At 34.6% G+C, this 27,966-nt stretch overlaps 1 protein-coding gene and 1 non-coding gene across 2 annotated transcripts in view; one reads left to right on the top strand and one right to left on the bottom strand.

The window, feature by feature from the left end:
* The window catches only part of GPC5 (glypican 5), a 1,503,836-nt gene that overhangs the window by 288,389 nt on the left and 1,187,481 nt on the right, over positions 1 to 27,966 (bottom strand). The gene's annotated exons all lie outside the window — the stretch shown is intronic.
* Positions 8,332 to 8,464, top strand: LOC126016536 (small nucleolar RNA SNORA51). Its single transcript, XR_007498331.1, has one exon. It is a non-coding gene; the product is annotated as a small nucleolar RNA SNORA51 (small nucleolar RNA).

Genomic DNA, 27,966 nt, shown 5'->3' with positions numbered 1-27,966 from the left:
CTCTGTGCTAAGAAATTTTTTGTATTTTTAATTTTTTTGCATTTTGGGCCAAACCTGGTAACTCTCAAGCTTTACTCCTGGCTATGCGCTCAGAATCGCTCCTGGCTTGGGGGACCATATAAAATGCCTGGGATTGAACCGTGGTCTGTCCTAGTTTAGTGCATGCAAGGCAAATGCCTTACTGCTTGTGCCACCACTCCAGCATCTGCGATCAAAAATTTACTCAGGGAACCATGTGGTATGTGAGGGAAAGAACCAGGATCAGTCATGTGCAAGGCAAAATGTCCTACTCACTGTGCTATCATTCTGACCCCAGTATGTTACCTTAGAGACTTTAAAACTAAAGTTTAGAATGTAGTAGTAATTTTTCAGAATGTCTGCTACAACGAAGGTCTGAATGCCAGTAGTTTATAGGTTTAATAAGGTATTCATGGAAAATGACATTGATTGGTTTACTCAGACACCAGAATGAACTCATTAAATGTAACAAAATAAAACTATTTAATCATTTTGGATTGGAATATAATTCTCATATTGTTGATGAATTAAAAGCTATTTTTCCATTGTTAAAGACACCAGAAAAAATGGCTTCGCGTGATGAAGTGCATATTTGGTGTGCAGGAGCTCACTGTTCAATACTGGCACCACACGGCCACAACACAATGAGAAATAATTGCCTAAGCACCACTGACGTTTGTCCTAAAACAAATACAACCTAACACACACACACACACACCCTCCATACACACACACACACACACACACACACACACACACACACACACACACACCCTCCATACACACACACAGAGTGAAAGCAAAAAGAAAGAGTTCAAAGAAAAATCATCAGATGTGTTGGGCGAATGTGTCTGCTTTGATTTTTTGGAGGTCAAAGTTTTCACTAAGAAGAATTTCAAAGTTTTTATTGATTTATTTTTGTTTTATTTTGGGGCCATATCCAGAGGAGCCTAGGACTTTTTCATGACCCTGTGCTCAGGGATCACCCCTGGAGTTACTCAGGGAATCATGTGTGATGCTGGCACCAAACTCCAGTACATCTGCACCATGCAAGGCAAGTACATTAATTCACTCAGTATTTCTCCACCTGAGAATTGTGAAGTTTGTGATGTTTAAGATATGTAGAATACATGCATGCATCTAGCTCCTTTTATAAATGGAAGAAGAGAGGAAGAGGAAAAAGAAAAGGTGCTATGGTTATGAGTGAGTATGGTTTCTATTTTGCATTCCTAATAGAATTTGGATAAATTGGAGAGGATAAGGAAAACCAGGCCCCAGAGGTTTGATAGTGGAGAGAAAATAGAAAGAACTGAAAACAAACTTATTGTCTCAATACTGGCATATTGAGGAGATGTTGTAGGAATGCAACAAGTATGCCTGGGAGAAAAGTGAGCAGACATAAATGGGAGCTTCATAGGAGAATTATTTATTATATATGAGGAGTGGCAATAGGAAAGCTATTGAATAGAGCAATTTATTGAATTGATAAATATTATTAGTTTAGATTTTGGATTCTACTTTAATGTTTATGGAACGTCAAAGTGAAGATTTCAAGTCCTTTCTGAATTTCTTTAGCAGGTGAAAACTATTTTACAGTTTTCCTTGCAACACATTAGGGACTAAATCCATTGGTCCTTAATAAATAGGTTATAATCCTAAAAAGTAAAATACATCAGGAAAAATAAGATACTTTGACAATAAGGTTATGTGTCTGGCACTAAAGGGAATTTCATCCATTCAGATGAATTTCATCCATTCAGATGACAATCCAAAACTACATGCTCCCCGCCTTTGATTCCTTCCTCACAGTATCTCCATTCAGGCTTATTCTTTTTTTTTTATAATTATCTTTATTTAAACACCGTGATTACAAATATGATTATAGTTGTATGATTACAGTCATGTAAAGAACACCCCCCCTTCACCAGTGCAACATTCCCACCACCAATTTCCCAGATCTTATTCTTTTTGTTTGTTTGTTTTTTGGGCCACACCCGGCATTGCTCAGGGGTTACTCCTGGCTGTCTGCTCAGAAATAGCTCCTGGCAGGCACGGGGGACCATATGGGACACCGGGATTCGAACCAACCACCTTTGGTCCTATATCAGCTGCTTGCAAGGCAAATGTCGCTGTGCTATCTCTCCGGGCCCACCAGATCTTATTCTTAACAGTAGGGACCAATTCATTAAGAAGATCTTAGGGCTTTCACTTTGACAACTGAAAATCCAAACCTATTTATCTAAGTCTTCTTTGTTCTTTTAAGATTTTTTCCATGGGACAGAAAATATAGAAGACAGCATTTCTTAAAAAGAAAAAAAATTAACTAAAAATGGTGAAATTAATAATACAATATAGCTTAAATAAATCTAATAATTTATATAATGCTAACCAGGGAGAAAGCAAACAAAACCCAAGTAAGTGACTTTTTGTTTTCTGTTTAGTATGTGCCAGATGTTGTTCAAACCACATCCAGCAGGTTAAATCATTCAACCTTCACAATATCTCCAAGAAATATAATGTACTTGGGTCATTCTTATTTTGAATATAAAAGAAATGGAGGCATTAAGCATTGAGGTGGCTTCTTTGGTAATGAGACAGCCAGGATCCTGGCGCATGAGACCATCTGCTCAACCCTCACCTATAAACTCTTTCTTGACTTCATGAACAAAATAAGCGATTAACATTCCCGTTATCTATTCTTCATATTTATATGATCCTAGCAATTAATAGATTGGTCTATAATTAAGTGCAACATAATATGTTAGAAAGATGTAATTGCTTTAAGTAGGGTTATTAGACTCCATATATTACGGTACTACTTTACTGGATGAAGATGTTATTATGACTAGTGCTATGAATAACTAGCTAAGGTCATGTCTTAAAAGCATTACTCTTTTCAATATTATGGTTCTACTTAGAAAAGATTTGAGTACATAAATTAAAGTTACATTTGGAAATGTACTTTAGATATTTGCAATTTTTCTTAGTATTCTAAGAACTTTTAGCTCCAACAATGTCCTTTACGGTGTGGCTCTATAGTATCTAAAGTTTTTTTTTTCTTTTTAATTAAAACATACTTATGAGCAACTTGGCCTTTTACTTTCTGAATATTTATTATTATAGTCATATTGGCTGCTGTTCTGGTTAAATTTGGTTTTTCCAAGTAGTAAGGGGAATTATTTTAATTTCCCAAAGATTTCTGAGACAGAAGGAAAGTCAGGCAAGGCTCTAAATGAACTCTTTGGCATTAAATTCTGATCTGATTGACTTTGTTGCCCAGATTCAGACATAATTGTTGCCCAATGGGAATCATTGTACGGATTTGAATATTAACTCAAACTCAGAGATGGCTTCAAAAAGGTAGGAAACATTTGAAGTCTCCCTTTCTTTCATGCAAAAAAGATATTTTATTATAATTCATTGAAATCGCAATCATGGGGGAGACATCAGATTTGCTTTATAATCGAGTCTACTTTGATTAGTTTAGTATTTCTAAAAGATTTTTTTAGATCTCCTACTTTTGTGATAATTTATTAATGCCGCTTTTAAAAGTTAAAAATAATCAAATAAAAAGCCGGACAGATAGCATGGAGGCAGGGCATTTGCCTTGCATGCAGAAGGATGGTGATTCGAATCCCAGCATCCCATATGATCCCCCGAGCCTACCAGGAGTTATTCTGAGTGTAGAGCCAGGAGAAACCTCTAAGCGCAGCCAGATTTGACGCCCCCACCCAAATAATAATAATAATAATAATAATAATAATAATAATAATAATAATATAATAAAATGAACACCAAAAATCTTAGAAAACCAAGTTAGCTGAATCTGTCCACTCATATTACTTGGATGTATGTACATGATTGGTGATTTTGTTATGAATTTTGTGACTATAGTATAGACTCAAATCAACCATAAAATGACAGGAATTCCTCTAACCATCTCATGTTATCTTCTTTTTTACTCAAACATCTAAAATGTGTGCTGGGTGAAATCAAACAAGTGTTGTTATAGTTCATCATAGCAACAAAAATAAAATATTGCCCCTGCATCTCTTTTATCATTTTTTACTGTCTCCCTTGGTCTAAACTTTTTAAAGAAATGACAAAGGAAAGTGTGTTTTCTCCATCAGATGCCTTAAAAAATCATTTTTGTCACTTAGCTTAGCATAATAAAAATTAACATAATGCATACATGACCATTTTAGTTCACACAGGGTAATACAATTAAATATTATTTTATTAAGAAAAATAAGTATCTGGAACAAATATTTGGTGAATATTTAATATGGTGAATATTTTAATATTTTAATATAAAAATATGGTGAATATTTAATAGTTCTCTATTAAAGAAAGTAAATTCTAGAGTTTTAAATTCAGAACTCAAGAGAAAATGGAAAACTTTGTACATTTTTACATAAAGCAAAGAAACTAGAATGTCTACTTTTCTCTGATACTTAGATGTTATTGCATTTCCAGTGAACTCATAGATATCAATATTGAGTTTGTATCATTGCCTAAATTTATTTAAGTTTTTTATAGACTACATCTGTGCATCTCAGGTCAACATGTAGGAAATAAATATTTCTTTAGTGTTATTGTATTGTTCAGTTTTTAATTTGATGATGATCAAACATTACTCCTAGCTCCTAGGTGGTGCTTGGAAAGTCATATACGAATCTGGGGATCAAAGTAGGGTTGGTACACGCAATGCAAGCACCTTAAGTGCTGTACTATTTCTCTGGACCTTATTGCTTTTTTGTTTTGTTTTGTTTTTTTGTTTGTTTGTTTTTTTGGGTCATACCCAGCAGTGCTCAGGGGTTACTCCTGGCTGTCTGCTCAGAAATAGCTCCTGGCAGGCACGGGGGACTATATGGGACACCGGGATTCGAACCAACCACCTTTGGTCCTGGATCGGCTGCTTGCAAGGCAAATGCCGCTGTGCTATCTCTCTGGGCCCACCTTATTGAATTTTTAAAAACAGAAAAAGATGTAGTCAACAAATATAAAAAATATTTGAAAATCACTGAGAAGATGATACTTTAGTGGAAAAAATAGTTAAAAAAATTTAAATGATTGCATTTGTTAATAAATATTTCTAGATGTTTAGTAATAACTCAAATAAAATTAAAATTGGGCACTATGACTTTGTTTTTGATTTGGGGCCACTCCCAGTTACTCCTGGCTATGCGCTCAGAAATCGCTCCTGGCTCTGGGACCATATGGGATGCTGAGGAATTGAATCCCAGTCCGTCCTGGGTTAGCTGCATGCAAGGCAAATGCCCTACCACTGCACCATCACTCCAGTCCCAAGGGTACTATAAATTTTGCCTAAGAATTTTTAAATAAGCCTTTATATTTATTTGTACATAATGATATGTGAATGCTTGCCACTCCACTCCCATCTTCTACATAACTTTTCCTTAGGGTAAGACCTGCCCTTTTCTGGGAGGGGTCTTGGGGAGGTCTCAAAAGGTTTGGCCTGAAGGCCAGGAGGGATTGAATAGAAGAGATTGGAGGATAGAGGCAGCAGGAGGAGAGATAGATGGCTGAAAGAAGCTAAAATGCAGGGCAAGCTGAGGAGAGCATGCTTAAATAGGTTTAAGATTATAGGCCACACATGTGGTGGTTAGGGCCATGAATAAAGATGATATCTGTTGGAACCTGTCTGTGGATTTTCTCCCTGGTGCTATCCTGAACTTGCTGAAGGTGGCCTGGGCTGGAGGATAAAGTCCTCTCACCCTCCATCACCATCCACCACCAGCCAAGCCCCATCCAAAGGGCTTTTATTCTACAAATATTGATTTTTTTAAACTCTTTAAACAATAGCTAAAATAAGCCAAATCATAATATGTATGAACACCCCCGATGGTTCTAAAACACCACCAGAAATAATCCCAGAGTGCAGAACAAAGCAAAACAGAAAACAAACAAAACCCAATTAAAGTCCTTATAGCCTTAAGATTATTATTAAATAAAATATACACTTTATGGAAAATAAATTAAATTACAATGTGAATGAGTGAAATTAAATAAGTTTTCTAAAAAAATAATCAAACCAGTTACATTAATAAAATGACAAATGTTATACTTAATCTTCTCCACTATTCAAAATACTTTTGTTGCAAAGATCTTTTCTGAGCAGTATATTGCAGACTTATTTTTTTATTCTAAATGTATTGCCAGGGGTGGAGAGTTAGCATGGAGGAAGGGCATTTGCCTTGCATGCAGAAGGACAGTGGGTCGAATCCCAGTATCTCATATGGTCCCCGAGCAGTGATTTCTGAACATAGAGCCAGGAGTACCCCCTGAGCGCTGCCGGGTGTGACCCAAAATCCCCTCAAAAATGTATTGCCAGTATTGTTGAGTATGATGTATTATAATATTTTTACATTTTTCCGAAAGTTAAGAGTGTAAATTCACATATAGATTTATATAATTTTATTATGTATATTCACATATTTTCTATTTTTTTATAAATAACATGCCTATTATTTGTAGTGTTTATTTTAAAACGTGTTGATATCATTCCATTTTTTTAGGGGGCGTAGTTGTTGAGCCACACTCAACAGTATTTTAGATATACTTCTCTTCTTGGGGATCATTCCTGGTAAGGTTTGAGAATCATATGAGGTGCTGGGGATCATTTTGCTCTCTAGTTATATATATCTTTCTACCTTTTAAGATAAAAATAAATTACATGCAGTTACTTATAATTTATGCATATTCATAGATTGTAATCTATGATCTAATTATTTATACAAACAAAATATCTTCAATGAAAATGATAAATGTATTCTCCACTGTTATTTCAACATAAATATGTTCAGTTAAGTAGGTTTTTGAAGCAGATGCTTCTAAGATTAAATATCTTTCTATTATTATAAAATAAGCTGATTAACATCGAAAGAATAGAAACTTGACATTTATTAAGCATTTTATATATTTCAAGGTAAACATTTATTTATTACTGTAAATAATGATGTAAGTTTCTGAAGTTGATCATGACATGATTTTTTAAATAACTCTTATCAGGATGTTTTTCTATTTCAATAAACCATGAATCGTGATTTAGCAGTATCATACTACACTCCACACATTTTTCAGAAGTGAGAGTTTGGGGATGGAAAAGGACTAGAAATACAAGTGGACATGAGGGTGGACAAATACAGAGTGTGCATATACCTTGTTTGTGTTTCTTTTGTTAACTTTGTGGCCTGAACTATCTTTCTGAAATCTTTTACTTATTCCCCTATGTTTTGGACTGTTTAGAAAAATAGAGGATGGAAAATAGTGAGGAATGGCTAATGAGATTTGAAGTTTCTTTTAGGATGTTGAAATGTTATCAACTTAGATTATAAATATATTTGCACACTATGTAAATATGTGAAATCCAAGGTGTTCTACTGGTTACATATGTGAATTTAAGGTATGTTACTTTTATCTCAATAAGTCCGTAAAAAAAATTCAAGAATATCAATTACTTAATTGTTCACAAATTGATATTATAAAAGATCTTCCAGGGAATTTCCCTACAAATTATAAGCATATGGATATAAAATATTTTATATATTTTATTATGATAATCATTTTATCTCCTTCCTAATGTAAGCACTATGTGCTTCTAATTTCTTAGTATTAGAAAAATAGTTTATGGGGCTGGAGTGGTGGCACAAGTGGAAGGGCATTTGCCTTGCACTAGCATGGACTGCTATTCTATCCCCAGGCATTCCATATGGTCTCCCAAGTCAGGAGCAATTTCTGAGTGCATGGCCAGGAGTAAACCCTGAGCATCACCGGGTGTGGTTCCCCCCCCCCCAAAAAAAAAAGAAAAGAAAAAGAAAAACAGAATGAATTTACTATTTATTACCTTGAGGAGTTTTGGGACCAGTGGTCTCAGGACCCAATGGTTCTATGCTCAGGGGTTCTTGTGGCAGTGTCCAGGGGTCTATCAGTGCTGTGGATCAAATTACGGACAGCCACATGCAAGGCAAGTGCTTCATTTCATAGACTAGTTTTCACTTCCTATTAGGCCACTTTTTAAGATAAATACATTTTAAATCTAATTTGGATAATTTTATTTTTAATTGACCTTTACCCTTATGATTTTTACAGTTTTACTGATATTGGAGTACTTTAATATTTTTTTCCTTGAGCTTCTTGCTGCAATATGTATATTTGCAAATATCTAATAAAATAAAAATCATTTATTTAAAATGATTAAAAATCATGTTGAACTGGTGAAGAATTTAATATATATATATATATATATATATATATATATATATATATATATAAAAAAAAAAAAAAAGAAAAGGCCTCCCAATTCTTACCACAGGCTGTGTTCTTTACACTGACTATATAGAAAGAGTAGGTACAGTAAATGCACCCCATATACACCTTAACCCAGGTCCTTTGCCTGGTCTGTATTGTGAATTGGGGGACAAAAAGTAATCATTTAAATTGGAATTATATAATTACTTGTTGATGACTAATTTTGACTACTAGCTTTTTATATATGATATTAGAATAAGTATGCATGACTGTTAGAAATGAAAGAAACATATTTTTAAAGATATAATTCATGGTACAATAGTTAGGGCAACTGCCTTCCATCCAGCTGAATTGCTTGATCTTCAGCACCCAATGTTTCCCTGAGCTCTTCCAGGAGTGATCCCTGAGTGAAAAGCAGGAGTAAGCCCTGAATGCTGCCAGATAGGCTCCAAAACAAAAAATAAATTTAATTCATATGAAATGTTGAGAAATTTTTATAATTTAAGTAGGTCATTTTAATTTATAAGTAATTTCCTTAGCCTTTACGGTGATACTATTTAACTTTACTTTAACTAATATATAATTATATAATCCTTTGTGAAATAAAATATATATAAAATATTTCCCCTTATTCTGTCCCAAATTGGACAGACTCTGAACATTTTTAAATACTTATTTTATATCATAAATATAATGTATATTTAAATTATAACAAAATATGGATAAATGCACTGTGAAAGAAACTTTTGTACTTTTATTGATAAATTTAATGTACTATGTAAGTTTAGAGATGCATACTTAAAATTGTTACAATTGAAATGTGCCTTAAATTTCAAATATAGTATTACTGATATTAAAAATCTATAAAATTACATTAAGACTTTTTCAGAACTATATTTGATCATGATAAGAAATTAATAAAGAAATTGAATTATGATAAAAGAGTGACCTCATAAAAATAAGGAATAAACCTTAAGGACTATAGATAGTTGTTAATAATTGAATAAATCATTCCTATCATATCTGGAAAGATGACAGGCTTATATGGTAGTTCAAATAAATTATTCTATTTTTTATAAACTTTAATAAATGAGATTATTTGAAAGGCTGACATTCAAGGTCCTGGGAAGTAGTTCGATAAGTACAAACAGTATCTTATAAGGAAGTTAATGGATGCTCTGGCTTGAATATATGATTTATCTGGCAGATGGTCTTTCATCCACTCTTTAGCTTGGACCCATTCTGACATCTGCTTTTAATATTCGCCTATGACTTCTAATTCACAAATATACATGACTTTAAGGTAGGAATGTTTGGAATATTACGATGTCATATTCTGAAAGCCAACACTTCACGCCTTTTTGTAACATACTACCCACCTATCAAAGGACTACTCCTAACTAATCACCTAAAGCAGAAGGTAAGGAATTGTATACAAGCCAAAGTGGTGTTCTAATATAATATCAATAATAAAATAAGACTATAGGTGATCATTGAAATTGAATAAGTTGACTTGCTTAAATTGTGAGGTGTAAAAGCACTGCCAAGAACCACTGGATTCATTTGGCACTTGGTTTTGAATTCGTTTTTTTTTCCCCGACACTCAGAAGCCTCTGATGTTGCCAGATTTGTCATGAACCCCACATTAAGTTCTGCCACAGGACATGAGGTCATCACTCGCAGTTCAAGAAGTTAAAAGCTAGTTTGAGAAATGGTAAGGACTCATTAGTGACAAGGTTGCAGAATAAGAATGAGATTTAAGATGGGGTAAAACCTGATTGGATTTTGACTTAGAGCTCATTTGAACATAGTGAGCTAAGTCAGTGGTAGGTCTCTAACAGGTCACTCTGTTAGCAGATAAGTTCTGTAAACATCTTATTTACTTATAATGAACCAACAGACAAGAACTAAATGATGAAAAACAAAATCAAAGATTCGTGTTTTTATTTCTCAAGAGCACGAGTGGAAATATTCTATTTATATTATAATATTTATAATTATATAATATAATATTCTATATAATCTGATATCAGAAGAAAATAACTATGGACTAGACTCTCTAATATAATCTACTTGAGATACAGTTATCAATGGCACTATTGAGGTAGATAAACTCAGACAAAAATAGAATGAGAAGAAATATAGATAAAACTGGTGATAATCTTAGGGAGTAAATCAGAAATCTTTGAAGTTCATGTAGAGGTTTTAAAGTAGAAAGAATAAGAGATTGTCATAGAAACCTCAGATATTTCAAAGAAGACAGTGCAGTCAACAATGTTCCATGTATGAAATGGAGTCAAGCTATTTAATAACTAAAACACATGGGTAGACAAAAATTCCTACTGGAGTCCACAAAATAGGGTCAGAACTTTAATGAGTCTATCAGTAGAGACTATTTAATGAGTCTATCAATGAGTCTATCAGTAGAGACTATTTAATGAGTCTATCAGTATAGATCACTGGCTTGACCAATTTCATATCTATTAAATAAAATTATTTTAGAGACTGGTTCTATCACTGGCTTGGCCAATCCCATATCTATTAAATAAAATTATTTTAGATATTTGTTCTAAACTAAAACTTCATGACTTCTTAAGGAATTTTGACAACATGGTGATGTTCTGATGATATTGAACTTTTATTGCTTAAGCAAATTTCATACTGTTTTTCCATTTATCACGCTCATAAACTAAAATTTTTCTACTCTTCAAATGTTATCTTTACAATTTAGTTTTGAAAGTATGAAAATGTGGGACACAGATTGTCTGGGTACATGGTGCCCAAGCCATGTAGTCTGCATCTCCCCTTGTAATAAATGGACTTAACCACTATGCTGAGCTGGATACCTGGGCTCTCTCAGACTTTGAAGAATCCCACACTCTTTCTTAACCATTTCTCTCTTTCTTTGTCTCTTTCTGTCTTTTTCTCTGTCTCTCTTCCTTCCCTTCCTCAGTACCTCCAAATAAACCTATTTTTGTTTTAAACAAAAGACAGAACAAAAGAATAAGATAGTATGAAAATATACAAAGTCATTCTCTTTTGTCTTTTTGCCCCCCAATCTTTCAAAAAATCACATAATTCTGGTGCCATATACATTCTCTCAGGGCAAAGACTATCTTATTTCTGTTTATACCATAGGTGTAAAATCAAATAATTAAGGATGGGGCTGGATGGAAGTGGATGGCATCCCAGGCCACGTGGCTCCATGATCCCCATCCAGCCGGCGGGTCCCAGGTTAAGGTGAACGGCGGAATCACTCATCCAGAGACGGGCATCAGGAAGCATCAACTTTATTCATCCCTATCCACATGTGTGGTTTCTATCATAACCTTTCAAGCACAGCCATTCTTTGCTAGACCTGCCTCTTAACTCCTTTCAGCCATCTTCCCTTTGGGCTCCATGCTGGTCAAAGACCAGAACGCAGAGAGCCAAAAGCCAGAGAGCCCAGCAGCGCAAAACTGCCCTAATCCCCTGGCTCAAAGGCTTATCTACCTATTCCAAGACCCCTCCCAGGAATGGGTGGGGTCTTGCAGGTAAGGGTACACATAATATCTGGTTCCCAAGACCCCTCCCAGAAATGGGTGGGTCTCAGGTAGCTACACCTAAATCCAGGGTGGAGTTACACATAGGTATGAGTTAGTGTCTGACTTTTCTATTTACATATATCAAAACAGAATTGTTTTATGGGTATTTTCTTCTTCCCTCAATCTATACACACTTATTTTAATAAATGATTTTCAAGATGGTTGGTACGATGGTAGTTGCCCATATTTCTGAATCTTACAAAAGAATAAAAAGAAAAGAAAAGGTGTTGCCTTGCATGTGGCAGATAGCTATTTAATGCTCACAATTCACACAGACCCTGAGCAATGCTAGGTGTGTTTTCTGAGCACAGAATCAGGAGTCCTTAGTATTATAGATTGTGGCCCAACCTCCCCATTGCCAATCCCCCTTCAAATAGATCATAAGAAAGCTTTGTAAATAACTATTTAACTATTCAGATAATTTTGTATAAATTAACAGAAAATTATCAGAAATTCTGAGTAGTTACATATTTTAAATGCATGCAGATTTATAACTTATATAATACCAGTAAGTAACAAAATCCTTGAATATCTTTTTTTTTAGTTTGTCCTTCAGCAAAGGTCTCTAGACATTTATTTGACTTTATTTTCTCTCACCAACTGCTCTATATTTTGATTAAATTTGTATTTCCACAGAGGGTTTCCTAGCTTCTATTTTTTCCTTTGTTCTTCTCACATTATTCTTGTACAGGAAGCCTATATACTTACACCTCTTACCTCCTACTGTTTCTAAATACCAAAAGAGTTTAACATCTAGGCTTCAATTCAGTCTTCCTTATGTTGTGCCCCAGTGAAGAAATTTTTATGCTCTGCCATATCAGATCAAAATCAAAGTAGCTTCCTTCTTTTTTTTTGTTTTTATTAAGTCTTTCTTGGTTTATCTTTCATTTGAGGTTGTGTATCTACGTTCAAATAAAATACGGACGTTCGCTGTTACATAGTAAATGATTTAGGAGAAATCTCTTGCTTGCTAAGCACCTAAAGTTTTGTTGTCATTCAGATTCTTTGTTTTTTTTCTTTGTAATTCCACTGAGTTTGAACAGTGTTAAGTTTTAAAAATTTAACAAGGTATTTGAGACCTGGGATTACTTATTTATTTTTGAATCTCTGTCTCTATTTCACCAATGTTAATTTGGCAATTATCTTAGCAACCACATTGGGGGGGGGGGGAGTAACCACAGTCCTAACTACAAGTGCAATCACAATTCTTGAACTCTTTTATTCAGAGCTAAATAGTTGTGAATGTTTGTGCTTATCTAAGATTGCAAAAATACTGAGTTTTATGTTTAGTTTATGTACACTTTTTGATAATCTGGTTCTGGAGACATAAGTACAAATGTGGCTAATAATATTAATAAAAAACTACATGCATAATTCACTTTTAGTATGATTTTCTAGACATTTGGTAATCAACATTATAGTTGAAAGTTTGATGTGGTTTCAAACCTCTTCTCCAACCAAAAAACAACAGAGATATGAGTTAAAATGATTAATATTATTGTTTTTATTTCTTAGGAAAAAAATGTATCTTTGATTTATAGAGCTGGGAAACTATTAGTACCTTTGCACTGCATTTGTCATTGTAATTTATGGTATAGAAAATTAAATATATTGATCCAACAAATACAGACATAAAATTTCAGGCCTGGAGATGTCATACAGTGTGGAATGCAGCTGATTCACAAGTAGCTATCTTAGATTCTGTGTAGGACACCAAATACAGAATTTTTATTATCTCTAGGAATGTTTTCTTTTTCAGTTGGGAATAAGATCTGAGCATTGTCAATGTGTGGTCTCATAAATAATTATAAAAATAAATAGAAATTCTCTTCTGGGAAACAAACTTACACCTCCTTACCACTACCTCCAATTATCCCCTCCCATCAAAATTGCTTATTTAGAAGTTTTAATTTTTTGATAACATAAAATAAGAAAATAGAAACTAAAAGAAGACAAATTATTTGATTATTCTAAATAGAATAGACTTGGTTTGGGGCATTAAATTGTGTAATAAGTTCTAGTTGGTCTTGTGTGGGAGCAAGCATTTTTGAATGTTGGATGTTCAAGCTCTGTATGTGCCAGTGCATGAAGGAAGCCCATATGACATAAAGTGATTTTAGTGCCAGAATGTGGCTGAGAAATGATAAACAAAAATATATACTGTATATTGATTTGGCCTTAGATCTAAGTCTTCACAGAACTGAAATGTGCCTTCAAGTCATATTAAAAAAATCTTAAGAACAGGTAAACACTGGCTTTGTTACATGAAAATTATTCATTTAAATTGGAGAAAAATGTTTTAATTTAATTAATTTATTTATTATTTAATTATATTGACTTTCAAAGATAATGATATTTTTGATTGAGTTGCAGGTTCCATCATATTTTGGGTGTAGTCAGTATAGTGTTCCAACACCAATTCCTTCATCACTCTATCTCTCATCATTGTCCTTAGTTTCCCTCTTGTCTCCAGCCTGTTTATGTGGCAGGAACATTTCCCTTCCCCCTAAATTTAGTTCTTCCTTCCCTAACTATCCCAAAACCCCTGCCACAGGGAAAGCCTCCTATTGAAGATCAGTTCTCTTGCTCTTTTTTCTATTATCTTTGGATATGTTTTTTTTTTTTTGGATTTGGGCCACACCTTTGTGACGCTCAGAGGTTACTGCTGGCTGCTATGCTATGCTCTCAGAAGTTGCTCCTGGCTTGGGGGACATATGGGACTCTGGGGATAGAACCAAGGTCTGTGTTCTGGGTCAACAAAGTGCAAAGTAAACATCCTACCTACCACTGTGCTGTTGCTCTGGCCCCAAATTTGGTCCTTTTCTATTCACCTAGGATATGTGTTATATACCACAAATCAGAAAGATTATTCTAATTCTGTTCCTCTTCGATTTTACTCAACCTGGAATTCTTCAGATCCATCCATATAGCAGCAAATTGTATGGCTTTATCTTTTCTTATGGCTGAATAATATCAATTATCGTAGTTTCTTTATCCAGTCATTTGTTTTTGTACATTTGGGTTGTTTCCAGATTTTGGCTATTGTAAATACTGCTGCAATGAACATAGGAATTCACGGGTATTCTCTACATTGTGTTTTTGGCTCCTTAGGGTATATTCCCAGGAGTGGAATTACTGAGTCATATGGTAGCTCAGTCCCTAGGTCCCCCCCAAGCTTTGTCCTTTGTTATTTAAATACCATTATTATAGGGGTGTTGAGACAGCATGGAGGTAGGGTGTTTGCCTTGCTTGCAGAAGGAAGTTGGTTCAAATCCAACATCCCATATGGTCCTCAGAGCCTGCCAGGAGCCATTTCCAATTTTTGGTTCTCTCTCTCTGTCTCTTTCTGTCTTTCTCTGTCTCTCTCTGTCTCTCTCTCCCCCTCTTTCTTCCTCTCTCTCTCTCCTTCCCTCTCTCTCTTTATAAAACAGAACTTCAAGAAATAAAGATTATCTATAACATACATTTTTAGAAAAAAAAATTAAAATTTTTTATCTCAATACAATGTACTATATAACTAAAGTCATAGGAGAAAATTGCTGACATATAGTAATATTAGTTTCATATCCTATTTTTATTGATCTGACATGTTCAACAGCAAATAATATATAATAAACATAACTTTGTGGTGTGGAACTTATTTAGTAAAGCTCAAAATTTAGGGAGGTCCCCATAGCTAACCAATAGATTCATTTAATTATTGGACAAGTGAATTTCACTGTTGTTCAATTTCAAAGTGACAAAATAAATATTTCAAGATAAAATCGTGCCCACTGGAGACATTCATTATCTATTTAAATACTTATATCTAATTTTATTTATTGTATTCTACCTTCCCTATGGATTAAACATGTTTTATTTGAAGAGCAAATACTTTATTAATTCAATACAGAAAGTAATAATACCAAAAAAGAATTGCTAGAAAAGTTGTGGAAAGGTTTATTTCTATTATTATGCATGAGAAGAAACGATAAGCAAAAATAATTTTAAAGGATTATTTATTTTTTAGTTTGTTTGTTTATAAACTATGCCTGGCAATGCTCTGGGGTTAATCCTGGCTCTAATCACTCCTAAAGAGGCTCTGGAAACATATGGAAAGAAAGGGATACAACCCAGTTCTGCCTTATGCTAGGCATGTTTCCTATCTGTTGTGCATTGCTTCAGCCTCAAGGTTTATTATTTTAAGAAAGCTGAATCTGGTTGTTACTTTGACACAAACTTTTTTGTATATTTCCCTTAAAATGCCATACTTTACAATTTTTTAATATGACAAAACACTGCATTAATTAATAATTTTAAACACCAATATGTAAAATGTGATGAAATATAAGAGAAATAAATAAATTTTGTTACAAAATAAATAATACATAAGTAGTTAAGCTAATTATATCATTTTATAGATATATGCATTATTACTGTGATAAGCCTCAATTTAATGTAAACATACACTTTTGTAATTAAATACAGGAATTAGAGAGACATTATTTATTCTAGTATATTACTTAAATTATTTGGGGGACTTATATTTTATTTTAGTTCTAAATTAATGTATTTACTTTTTATATCTAGTCTTTAGTAAAAAAATGTATTCCAAATTGAATAACTTGCATCTTCAGTTTTGCTGACTTTATGTATGTCTTTGTCAAAATAGGAACATTTCTGAGTCAGAATAAAATAAGAGTCATAACAATACATTTTTTTTTTTTTAGTTTTTGATTTTTTTTTAAAAGAAAAGTCACTTGACAATTTGAACGAACGCTTACAAATAGAATATAAAGATTTTTCCCAGTGAGTTTGATGCCCTTTAGCTCGAGGCAGGTTTAAATGCTAAATTGCTCTATTGATTATAGAGAGGACTAGATGCTCAAAGGTTGGCTGTCTGGGGTTAGCTTATCAGAGCTTGATTAATTTATCCAGTCAAAGGTTGGCAAGTTCACAATGCGCAAGAGCAGAACTTCTTTAAAATTCTCCTGTTTTACTCCTGACAGCTCATTTTGAGTCTCCCTGCTAATGCCACGGAGTCATTGATGAGACTTTTTTTCCTTCCACGTCTGCATATAGTGACTAAGACAGCTGAGAATAAAAAGGTAAAAATACCCAAGTGTCAGCTTTGACTTCAACTTATCATCAGGTCATTCTGCCAAGGGCAAAAATGTAGGGTTATGTCACTCAAATGCAAAGACTTTCCTCAGAGTTCAATTTCCCGCCACAGAGATCCCTTGAATGATTTCACTTGAAAATTCTACTCTGACACACACTACATTTCCTGTTTCTTACTCAAGCTTTTGGCTGGCTTCCTTCAAAGCACAACTCATTTTCACTTCGCTAATATTTCCCTTTTGATCTAATGTGCTCTTATGGTCTCATTTAAAAATGAAAAATGAACAAACAAACCAGAAACAACAACAATCTAATTCTGTCTAAATATATATATACACCCAGAATCACCAGGCTTCATGATCTTTTCAAATTAGAGTTTTCTAGACTCTTAATAAGAGAATACTTGTTTTGTGGCTTTGCTTCTTTTAAATTAGAAAACATGATGACCAAATTATTCATCTGTTTTTTTTTTATTCTGAAGAATAAAGAAATGGAATTTGTTTCTGAAATGGATCCAGCAGAAATTAAAAGCTGAATTCAAATTTTCAAACCAGCTGTGCTTCGGGGCAGGAACAATAGTCTTGATCTTACATTTTCCCCTTCAAAACCTAGCTGAGGACAAGTTGAATGGAAGCTGCTTCAGAAATGTCTGCTTCAGGTTTGCTGGTGAGATGGCCTGTCAGTACCTGAGAGGACCCAGGCCCAGAACAAATTTATCAATCTGACAACCTCCCTTTTTTAAAGAGTACACACACACACACACACACACACACACACACACACACACACACGCACACACACACACACTGACTATAAGGTAAAATATCTGCTCTGTGGCATGCTCTTTGCCATCATTCTATCATTCTATATCATTCATTCAAAGAGCACCCCTGGTTACTTTCTATGTTTGTTTATAGCTTGGATTTACCCCGAAACAGAGATTGTCTTACTTGTCAAGATGGGAGGGTTTACTGCCCCACCAAGGTGTGGTCTGTGTACTCAAAAAAAAAAAAAAAAAAAAAAGGCAGTTCTGGCAGGCAGCAGTCTCCAAAATAGATAGAAGATGGCCAGATTACAATGTTTCACCCTCAGACTGGTTTGGATTATTTCATGTGTGACCCTGATTCAGACTTGTTCACCAGGGCTTGGAGATTTGGCACGTGGGGTGATTTTACAATATGTCAGTGGTCAGCAAGCCACGCTATCTCTCCGGCCCCAGGAACCTTTCTCAATCTAGTTGAAGCTGCCTACCACAAGCCAATGGCAAATATTATCCTCAATGGAGAAAAACTAAAAGCCTTTCCTCTAAATTCTGATACAAGACAAGGCTGTACGCTCTCACCATTCCTCTTCAACATAGTACTGAAAGTTCTTGCTATAGCAATCAGGCAAGAAAAAGATATCAAGGAAATTCAGATAGGAAAGGAAGAAGTCAAGCTCTCATTGTTTGCAGACGACATGATACTCTACTTAGAAAACCCTAAAAACTCTACCAAAAAGCTTCTAAAAACAATAGACTCATATAGCCAGGTGACAGGCTACAAAATTAACACACAGATAATACACACAGATAATACACCAATAATGATAGGGAAGAGATGGAAGTCAGGAAGGCAATCCCATTCACAATAGTGCCACACAAACTCAAATATCTTAGAGTCAACTTGACCAAAGACATGAAGGACCTATACAAAAAAAAAAAACTATAAAACCCTTCTCCAAGAAATAAGAGAGGACACATGGAAATGGAAACACATATCCTGCCCATAGATTGGCAGGATTAACATCATTAAAATGGCAATACTTCCCAAAGCATTATAAAGATTTAATGTGATCCCCTTAAAAATACCCACGACATTCTTCAAAGAAGTGGATCAAACACTTAAGAAGTTCATCTGGAACAATAAACACCCGAGAATAGCTAAAGCACTCCTAGGGAAAAAGGAAAATGGGAGGCATTACTTTCCCCAACTTTAAACTGTACTACAAAGCAATAGTTATCAAAACAGCATGGTATTGGAATAAAGACATACCCTCAGATCAGTGGAATAGGCTTGAGTTCTCAGACAATGTTCTCCAGACATACAAGCACCTAATTTTTGACAAAGGAGCAAGAAATCCTAAGTGGAGCAGGGAAAACCTCTTCAACAAGTGATGCTGGCAGAACTGGTTAGCCACTTGAAAAAAAGCGAACATAGACCCCCAGTTAACGTCATGTACTAAGCTAAAATCCAAATGGATTAAAGACTTTGATATCAGACCTGATACCATAAGGTATATAGAACAACACATAGGTAAAACACTCCATGACATTGAGACCAAAGGCATCTTCAAGGAGGAAACTGCACTTTCCAAACAAGTGGAAGCAGAAGTCAACAGATGGGAATAATTAAACCGAGAAGCTTCTGCACCTCAAAAGAAATAGTGCCCAGGATACAAGAATCACCGACTGAGTGGGATAAACTATTCACCCAACTCCCATCAGATAAGAAGCCAATATCCAAAATATACAGGGCACTGACAGAACTTTACAAGAAATAAACATCTAATCCCATCAAAAATTTGGGAGAAGAAATGAACAGACATTTTGATAAAATCAGAAATACAAATGGCCAAAAGCCACATGAAAAAATGCTCCACATCACTAATCATCAGGGAGATGCAAATCAAAATAATGATGAGATACCACCTCACAGCACAGAGCTTGACATACATCACAAAGAATGAGAACAATCAGTGTTGGCGAGGATGTGGAGAGAAAGGAACTGTTATCCACTGTTGGTGGGAATGCCGTCTAGTCCAACCTCTATGGAAAGCAATATGGAGATTCCTCCAAAATCTGGAAATTGAGCTCCCATTCTACCCAGCTATTCTTCTCCTAGAGATATACACTAAGAACACAAGAACACAATACAAAAACCCCTTCCTCACACCTATATTTATTGCAGTACTATTCACAATAGCCAGGCTCTGGAAAAAAACCAAGATTCCTTTCAACAGATGAATGGCTAAAGAAACTGTAGTACTGCTGGTGGGAACGCCGTCTAGTTCAACCTTTATGGAAAGCGATATGGAGATTCCTCCAAAAACTGGAAATTGAACTTCCATACGATCCAGCTATACCACTCCTAGGAATATACCCTAGGAACACAAAAATACAATACAAAAACCCCTTCCTTATACCTATATTCATTGCAGCACTATTTACCATAGCAAGACTATGGAAACAACCAAGATGCCCTCAACAGACGAATGGATAAAGAAACTTTGGTACATATACACAATGGAATATTATGCAGCTGTCAGGAGAGATGAAGTCATGAAATTTTCCTATACATGGATGTACACGGAATCTATTATGCTGAGTGAAATAAGTCAGAGAGAGAGAGAAAAACGCAGAATGGTCTCACTCATCTATGGGTTTTAAGAAAAATGAAAGACATTCTTGCAATAATAATTTTCAGACACAAAAGAGAAAAGAGCTGGAAGTTCCAGCTCACCTCAGGAAGCTCACCACAAATAGTGATGAGTTTAGTTAAAGAAATAACTACATTTTGAACTGTCCTAATAATGAGAATGTATAAGGGAAATGGAGAGCCTGTTTAGAGTATAGGCGGGGGTCGGGTGGGGAGGAGGGAGATTTGGGACATTGGTGATGGGAATGTTGCACTGGTGATGGGTGGTGTTCTTTACATGACTGAAACCCAAACACAATCATGTATGTAATCAAGGTGTTTAAATAAAAAAAAAAAGAAAGAAAAAAGCTGTGGTACATATACAATGGAATATTATGCAGCCATCAGGAGAAATGAAGTCATGAAATTTGCCTATACATGGATGTGCATGGAATCTATCATGCTGAGTGAAATAAGTCAGAGGGAGAGAGAGTGATGCAGAATAGTCTCACTCATCTATGGGTTTTAAGAAAAATAAAAGTCATTTTTGCAACATTGTCTTCTCAGAGACAATGAAAGGAGGACTGGAACTTCCAGCTCACTTCATGAAGCTTTCCACAAAGAGTGGTGAGTGCAGTTCTAGAAATAACTATACAGAGAACTACCATAATCATGTGAATGAATGAGGGAACTGGAAAGCCTGTCTAGAGTACAGGTGGGAGTGGGGTGGGATGGAGGGAAATTTGGGACATTGGTGGTGAGAATGTTGCACTGGTGAAGGGGTGTTCTTTACATGACTGAAACCTAATCACAATCATATATGTAATCAAGATATTTAAATAAAGAAAAAAAAGTATCAAGGCCAATGTTCACATTAGTGTTTGTGACTTTGTCAGTCATTGTCAGGATGTAATTTTTTTCGACATTGTAAGGCAAATTTTACAGATTTTAACATTATCGATAAATAATATCGTTCTAAAGTTTTTGTTTTAATAGTTGTGTTATTTGTATCCTCCCGACCTCTGTGGTACTTGCATGCAGAATATTCTCAATAAAAACTTATTCAACAAAAAAACACTGTACTATCCTATGTATTTTCGGTTTTAAAAATATGGCTCTCAAAATAAATTTCAATCATGGTTTTGGCGAGATTTGGTTCAGTTGAAAAAAAAGGTTGACCACCACTGCACTATGTGATAACATCCCTGCAACTTTTTTAATTCATCTTAAAGTGGCAGAAGAAAATCACTTTTGTGATTACAGGCTAGTAATCTCACTTCATTTAATAATAGATGCACTAAGTGCTCCTTAAACCAGTCTCTCTCCTCTCTCTCTCTCCCCCCCCCTCTCTCACACACACATACACACACACACACACACACACATACACACACACACAAATTAAAAAGTGAATGCAGTGAACTAAGTTCAGGGTCAGTAGTGCATCCAGCACACTGTATAGAAGTCTATGTAAGCCCCCTGAACCCCACTAATTCTGGCTCTCATAACTCCAACACTAGTTATCTCAAGCTTGGAATATGCGAGTCTCACCTAGAGAGTCTCAGTTCAGCATCCTGAGCACTGCTTGAGAGCATCCCCCTTACTCCCAAAGAAAATTCTGCACTGCACTAGTGAAATATAAAATACTATGAGGTACTAAATCGAAAGGAAGAAACAGAAAAGAGAATCAGAATAATTCATCTACTGTTTCAAATGTGAGGGGAGAAAAAAAAAACAAAGAAATAAACATCACTAAAGATGTGAGACAGACAGACAAAGGCAGAGAATTAAAATCAAACAATAACAAGACAAAAGCAAAAGATAAACAAGTCAAAAAAAAAATCAAGTCCCAATCCTATCTTTGAAGAAAGACATCCTTAGCATGGCCACACTTTCTTTCCTTTGAGCGTGTTAAACTCTGTTTAATGGGGTCTCCCATGAATGCATTTTGTTTCAAGTGTAGATAGAAGCAAGCTAAAGCATTCTTTAATGAAATGTTAGTTTCCTTCCAGCATCCCTGGGGCCCTGGGATAAAGCTATCTAAGCTGAGCTGGGCTTTAGCTTGTTCTTTTCAAACACCTATTTACCTGTTAATACCACAATTAAAACAGGAGATTATGGAAACATAAACCAAGTCTGCTTAGAGTCTCTTATGGTATCTAGACTGCAGCAGAAAGTAAAATGATTCAAACCCAGGTTGGGTACTTAGAATGAAATCTGGGCATATGGGCATTTTCAAAGAGACTTACTTTTCAATCACAGGTAAAGAGGAAAAAGAAAACCAAGAACTCTGATAAGCCCTGAGCTTCACCCGTCTATAGTCTAACCTCATTGCTAGTCTAACGATTCTAGTAAAACAAGCTAGACTTGTGTCCTTGTAAGGGAATATTTTATTAAGGATCAATCATTGTCTCTTGAATTTCACTTCTGCACAAATAGAGTGCTCCCTGCCTTAGTTCTCAAAGTCCAAAACCATTTTATTGTTTTTGTTTTACTCAGAATGTTTGAAATTACCATTTGGTCATTGAAAGACAAATGTTTTGTACTGTTACTTCAATGTAGATTTCTACTTTATTGATCCCATTTGTCAAAACAGTTTAAAAACAGCTTTTTCATTGGAAGTGGTGCAAGACAGCTTAGAAATATTTTAACTTTTTTCTTTCCTGCAGACCTAAAACTTAATTTCTGGAATACACAAAGCTTTTTTTTAATTCATATAGAAATATTTTTTACTTAACATGCATAATTGATGATTACTGCTAAGTCAGTAAGGACAAGTAATTTACACAGCATAACTATTTGTTATTACATCAATACATGCTCACTAGATCAAAAGTAACCTGCATGACATTCTGAAATTAAAAGTTGCCAATTTATATTAAAAATAAAAAAGAAGAAAATCCAAACAATATTCTGCAACTATAATACAGTAATGAATGTTTTGATGTGTATTCAGGAACTGTTAGAGCCTGTGCTTAAATACTAATGATCTGCCCTTTTTTTTGTATGTTTGTTTTGTGTCTTGGGCCACACTCAGAAGTGCCCAAGGATCACTACTGACTGTGCTCAGGGATAATATGGTTTGTTGATGAAAGCATCTCACCTGCTGGATTATTTCATCAGTCCCTTGAACTGCCTTTTTAATGCTGAAAAATAAACTATAATATAATTGAGTGATAACACTTGAAAGTTATTAAATCCATTAAAAATTACAAAAAGGCTTAGTGAGGCATATTTTGGTTGGATTTTTTTCCATGTATAATAAAAGGAAGAAGAGAAATGTAAATAAATGTTATTCTTGCTTGAGTTTTAAAATAAAAGACAAAGAAAAAGCATTTTCAAATATTCATTTACCCACTAAACTTGGTTTTTCTTCTTTCTCTCAATTTTGAAGGCACTATAGCTGTTTCAAATAAGCCAGAACATTTGGTCAATCTAATTGGTGAAACCAAGAATCCAAATTTTCAAGATTTTTTTTTATATTTGCCATGAAATAAATAAATACAAATTAAGATAGAGTCATTCATTTGAAGAAAGAATCATTACTTAACTTACTTCAAATAATTTCATACATATGTATTAAAAATAGGCATTTTATGGGCATCCAAGTGTTAGTTGGGTGGGTAAGTTGCTTGCATCAAATACAGTATACCAGGGCTCAATCCTGGTACCCTTTACCCCAGAAAACCTGAAGGGTGCGATCCCTGAGCATAGAACGATGTGTAAGCCCTGAGTATCACTGGATAAGTGCATAAAACAAGCAAAAAAATAGGCTTGCAAAACAATAATTTAATTTACAGAAAACTGAAAACACTTTCATTTAAAACGTATAATCTTAATGGCCGCTAATGAAAATAGTTTACATCTTATTATTCTCACACTATTTCAGAGATACTTAAGTTAAGGAGTACTTGTACTTTTTTTAAACTGGCAAAAAAGACTAGCATATGTAATAATTAAACTGGCATTCTCTACCATATTATATATCCCCAAATATGTTACTAGAAATCTTATCCAATTTTATAAATTTAAATTTCAACAAATAGAATTTAAATTCTATTTAAATTTCTCAGTCTCTGGAAAGTTTTTCATCATGCTCTCACATAGAGGGTACCTTTAGTCATTCCACTACTTCCTATTGAGTTGAAGATTTGTTCTATCTTTGAACCATTTTTTTCTTACCTCTAATCAATCAAGTCTACTATTTCTGAACTGGCCCACTTTCAAAGGGTTTAGGCAATCCATAAATATACTGGTAAAAGTAAAGTACCTCACATAAATAAAAATGGAATAAATTTTGAAAGTCTTCATATAAGACCCACTTTAAATGTAATTGTAAATATAAAAACTAAATATTAATGGTAAGATTGTGTCATATGCCAGTGTGAAATATTTTTCATTCATAACTTCTGATTATGCTTATCTTTAGAATCTTTGTATGGTGTTTATTTTTTAATTCATCTAAAAATACAAATACCTCATTCATTGAAAGTTGCTTACATTGAAATGGAAAATACTATACATACAGGTAAGATCTTATCTAATAGAGATTGGAACACACAAATCTTGTAGTGCAATGGGACCGTACATCGTGAACATTGACATAATGACCTAGCTCTGGCCTCAGAAGAATGGGCATTCTCCATTCACCCCTGAACCAGGGAAGCCATTCAACAGACATCCAAGTTTGTCTATAACACCACCTGGAAGCAATGCTCTACCAGGGAAGACCCTACCGCTGCTCTGAATCGACCTGCTCAAAAGAGACTTCCCTTAACACTGAGAAGACTTAACAACAACAACAACCTGCTTACAGGACAGGGCTCTCTGCAATGCCTTTTAATTATGAGGTTAAACTAGAGGACGCTCCACATCCTGACTTCAATGTTGGATATGCAGATTCCAGGACTTCTAATACAGAAACAAGATACCAACAACAGAGACTGTGTGAAAAATAAAAGTGTTGGCACAACATTGGAAGGTGATTAATAATTGACGTTATATACATTAAAGAAGTAAAAATTGCAAACAGTATTCTACAAATAGACAACCAGATTATTAGCAGTGATTCTTTTTATATTGATTAGTAAACAATGGCAAGCTAGACAATAATTTTTCCTTTAGCATATATATCAATATTTTATTATTCAGTTTCTAGAGTGTTAAAGTTCCAAATAATCCATAAACTATTAGATAATGAATGTGAAAGGTACTTAATCTAAATCAAATAATGCAATATCCTTAAATGTGTAATCTAAATCAGATAATGCAGTATCCTTGAAAGTGTTCTCTAGGGGAAAATAGTTCTACAATATCTCAGAAAATTCCCCATAGTGTATTTCTATCAATCATGTTTCAAATAATTATAACTAAACACTAATATGTAAGCAGAACTATTTAGGAATTGATGAATAATTGGGAACAACCAACTTTAATATAGCTACTTCCCTAAATGAAATGGTCAGAAAGACAAGATACAAGAAGGACGTAATAATGACAGTATGACTAAGTAACAGTATTATGTATACACTAGGCAAAAAATGCTATAAAGAAGGGAAGAAAGGAAGAGAGGAAAAGAAGTCAAAGGGAAGAGATAGAAAGGGAGGAATGATGTGAGTTGAGAAGAGAAAGACAAGGGGAAAAAGAATGTAGCAGGGCCAGAGATGCAGTACAGTAGGTGGGCCTTTGCCTTGCACATGACTGATCTGGATTTGATCCCTCGCATCCCATGTGGTTTCCTGACCCCCACAAGGAGTAATCCCTGAGCACTTTGAATATGGAAACAAACAATCAAACAGAATGACAGGAAGGAAAGTGTCAGAGAATTATGAACATAAAAGAAGGCAGGTTGAAAAGGATAAAAAAAAAAAGGACACAGAGGAAAAGAACTAGTTGTAAATAGAATGAAGCATGATGTTTCTAAATAGACTGATCAGAGAAAAAAGCTAAATAGTATTTTTGAAACTAACACTAGACTAGAAGTCAAAATATTTGACTAGGTGTTTCATGTGTGCCCCTGGACATGAGCTTGTTTGCAATAAATGTCTTAATTTTTTTTATATTTTGAACTTGATTTGAAAAAAAAAATTAAACGTTTAGATTAGCTCCTCCAAGAGCTCTTCCAAACTCAAACGAATCTCTCTGCTGTAAAATATTTTCACAGTAAGCACCACATTGAAAAGAATGAGAAAGGATTAGGACAATAATGCTGTTTAAATAAGAGATAGATTGTGTGTCTTTGTGATGATCTGATCTTCTTCAAGGCTTTCCTTGTGCAACTAACTAGTGCAAACTGTGTTTGATGGTGGAGTCTAGAATGAAGCTCCTCGCTTTGTGTGTCAGCGGTGAGACATGAAGATGGATAATATACACTTTGGCTGGCATGGTTCTGACATTCATTACCAAAGATGTAGCTGTTTATGATATCTTTGGGAGAGCTGGAATGCAGTAGTACACCTAGGAGACTGCTTGTAAACTTATATTAGGCAATCAGGGAGATGTTGATAAGCACCACTTGAAAGAAGCTAGTGACATGAACATATTTTACCAGATGCCCGGAATACAGAAATTCCGATAAGCCTGTGCATATGTTTAGCTCTCGCAGTAGGATTTATCCTCCGTGAGTTGATCAAATCACATAAAATCAGGACTCCTTGAAGAAGTCAGTTGTCTACTTTTACTGATCACTTGAGCTATAAGGCACAGTTAGAACTGCCTTTGCCCTGAAAAGCATGTATTTAAGCCACTGATAAAAAAAAGGTTGTCCTCTAGAACTTTTCAGCTTTCATTTCAATTATTTTCCGACATGACACATTTTTTTTCTTTCAAACGCTCATCCCAGCTACAGGGTTGTAAATCTGCACTAGAAAAATGCCTTAATTTTTAAGCTTGAAATATGCACTTGGTGATTTGCATTTTAAAGCCTGTTCACAAGCCACTAAAACATAATGCAAATGAAAAACCTTTTCTTTCTACTATATTGGAGATGACATTTTGAATGCAAGAATTTCTTAGAATGCGCCTTAATTTTCAGTGAAAATAAAAAGGGATTTAATTTTTTTTCAGAGTTAGCAATAGCAACATGCCTTGTTACATATTTTTTTGGAATTATATGCATAAAACAGAAGATTTAGAGAATGCTAAGGTATAAAAATATTTATAGAAACATATGAACAACAAATGTACCGTACTTGACAAAATAACTCTCTAGGCCCAGACCTGGTGCTATCTTAAATAATTCTATCATTTTTATGTGCTTGTAAAGTACAGTGTAAAAAGGCAATTTCTTTGATCAGCTAATTCCCAGTCATTAGGACTGCAATGAGTTTTCTACATTGAAAAATTTAGATTGAATTATTTGTTTCCAACCTATCAGCAATCAGATATGTCTCATCATGTCCTCCTTGTTCTTTTCCTTTATCTAATAAAAGTTTCATGACTTCCACATCTGTGTGTATGGGGGGGTAGGGTAAGGATAGGGGTTTATACCTGGACCTCACACATTCAAGGCAAATGCTCTATAATTGGGCTCCACTTTCAAACTCCTTCTACCATGTTTTGTAGTTCAGTAAAAGGAAGTGTCTGCTTCCAAGCATGAA

The sequence above is a fragment of the Suncus etruscus genome, chromosome 8 (genome assembly GCF_024139225.1).
Source record: "Suncus etruscus isolate mSunEtr1 chromosome 8, mSunEtr1.pri.cur, whole genome shotgun sequence".
NCBI classification, from domain to species: Eukaryota; Metazoa; Chordata; class Mammalia; order Eulipotyphla; family Soricidae; genus Suncus; species Suncus etruscus.
This window is presented reverse-complemented; position numbering and strand designations above follow the sequence as displayed.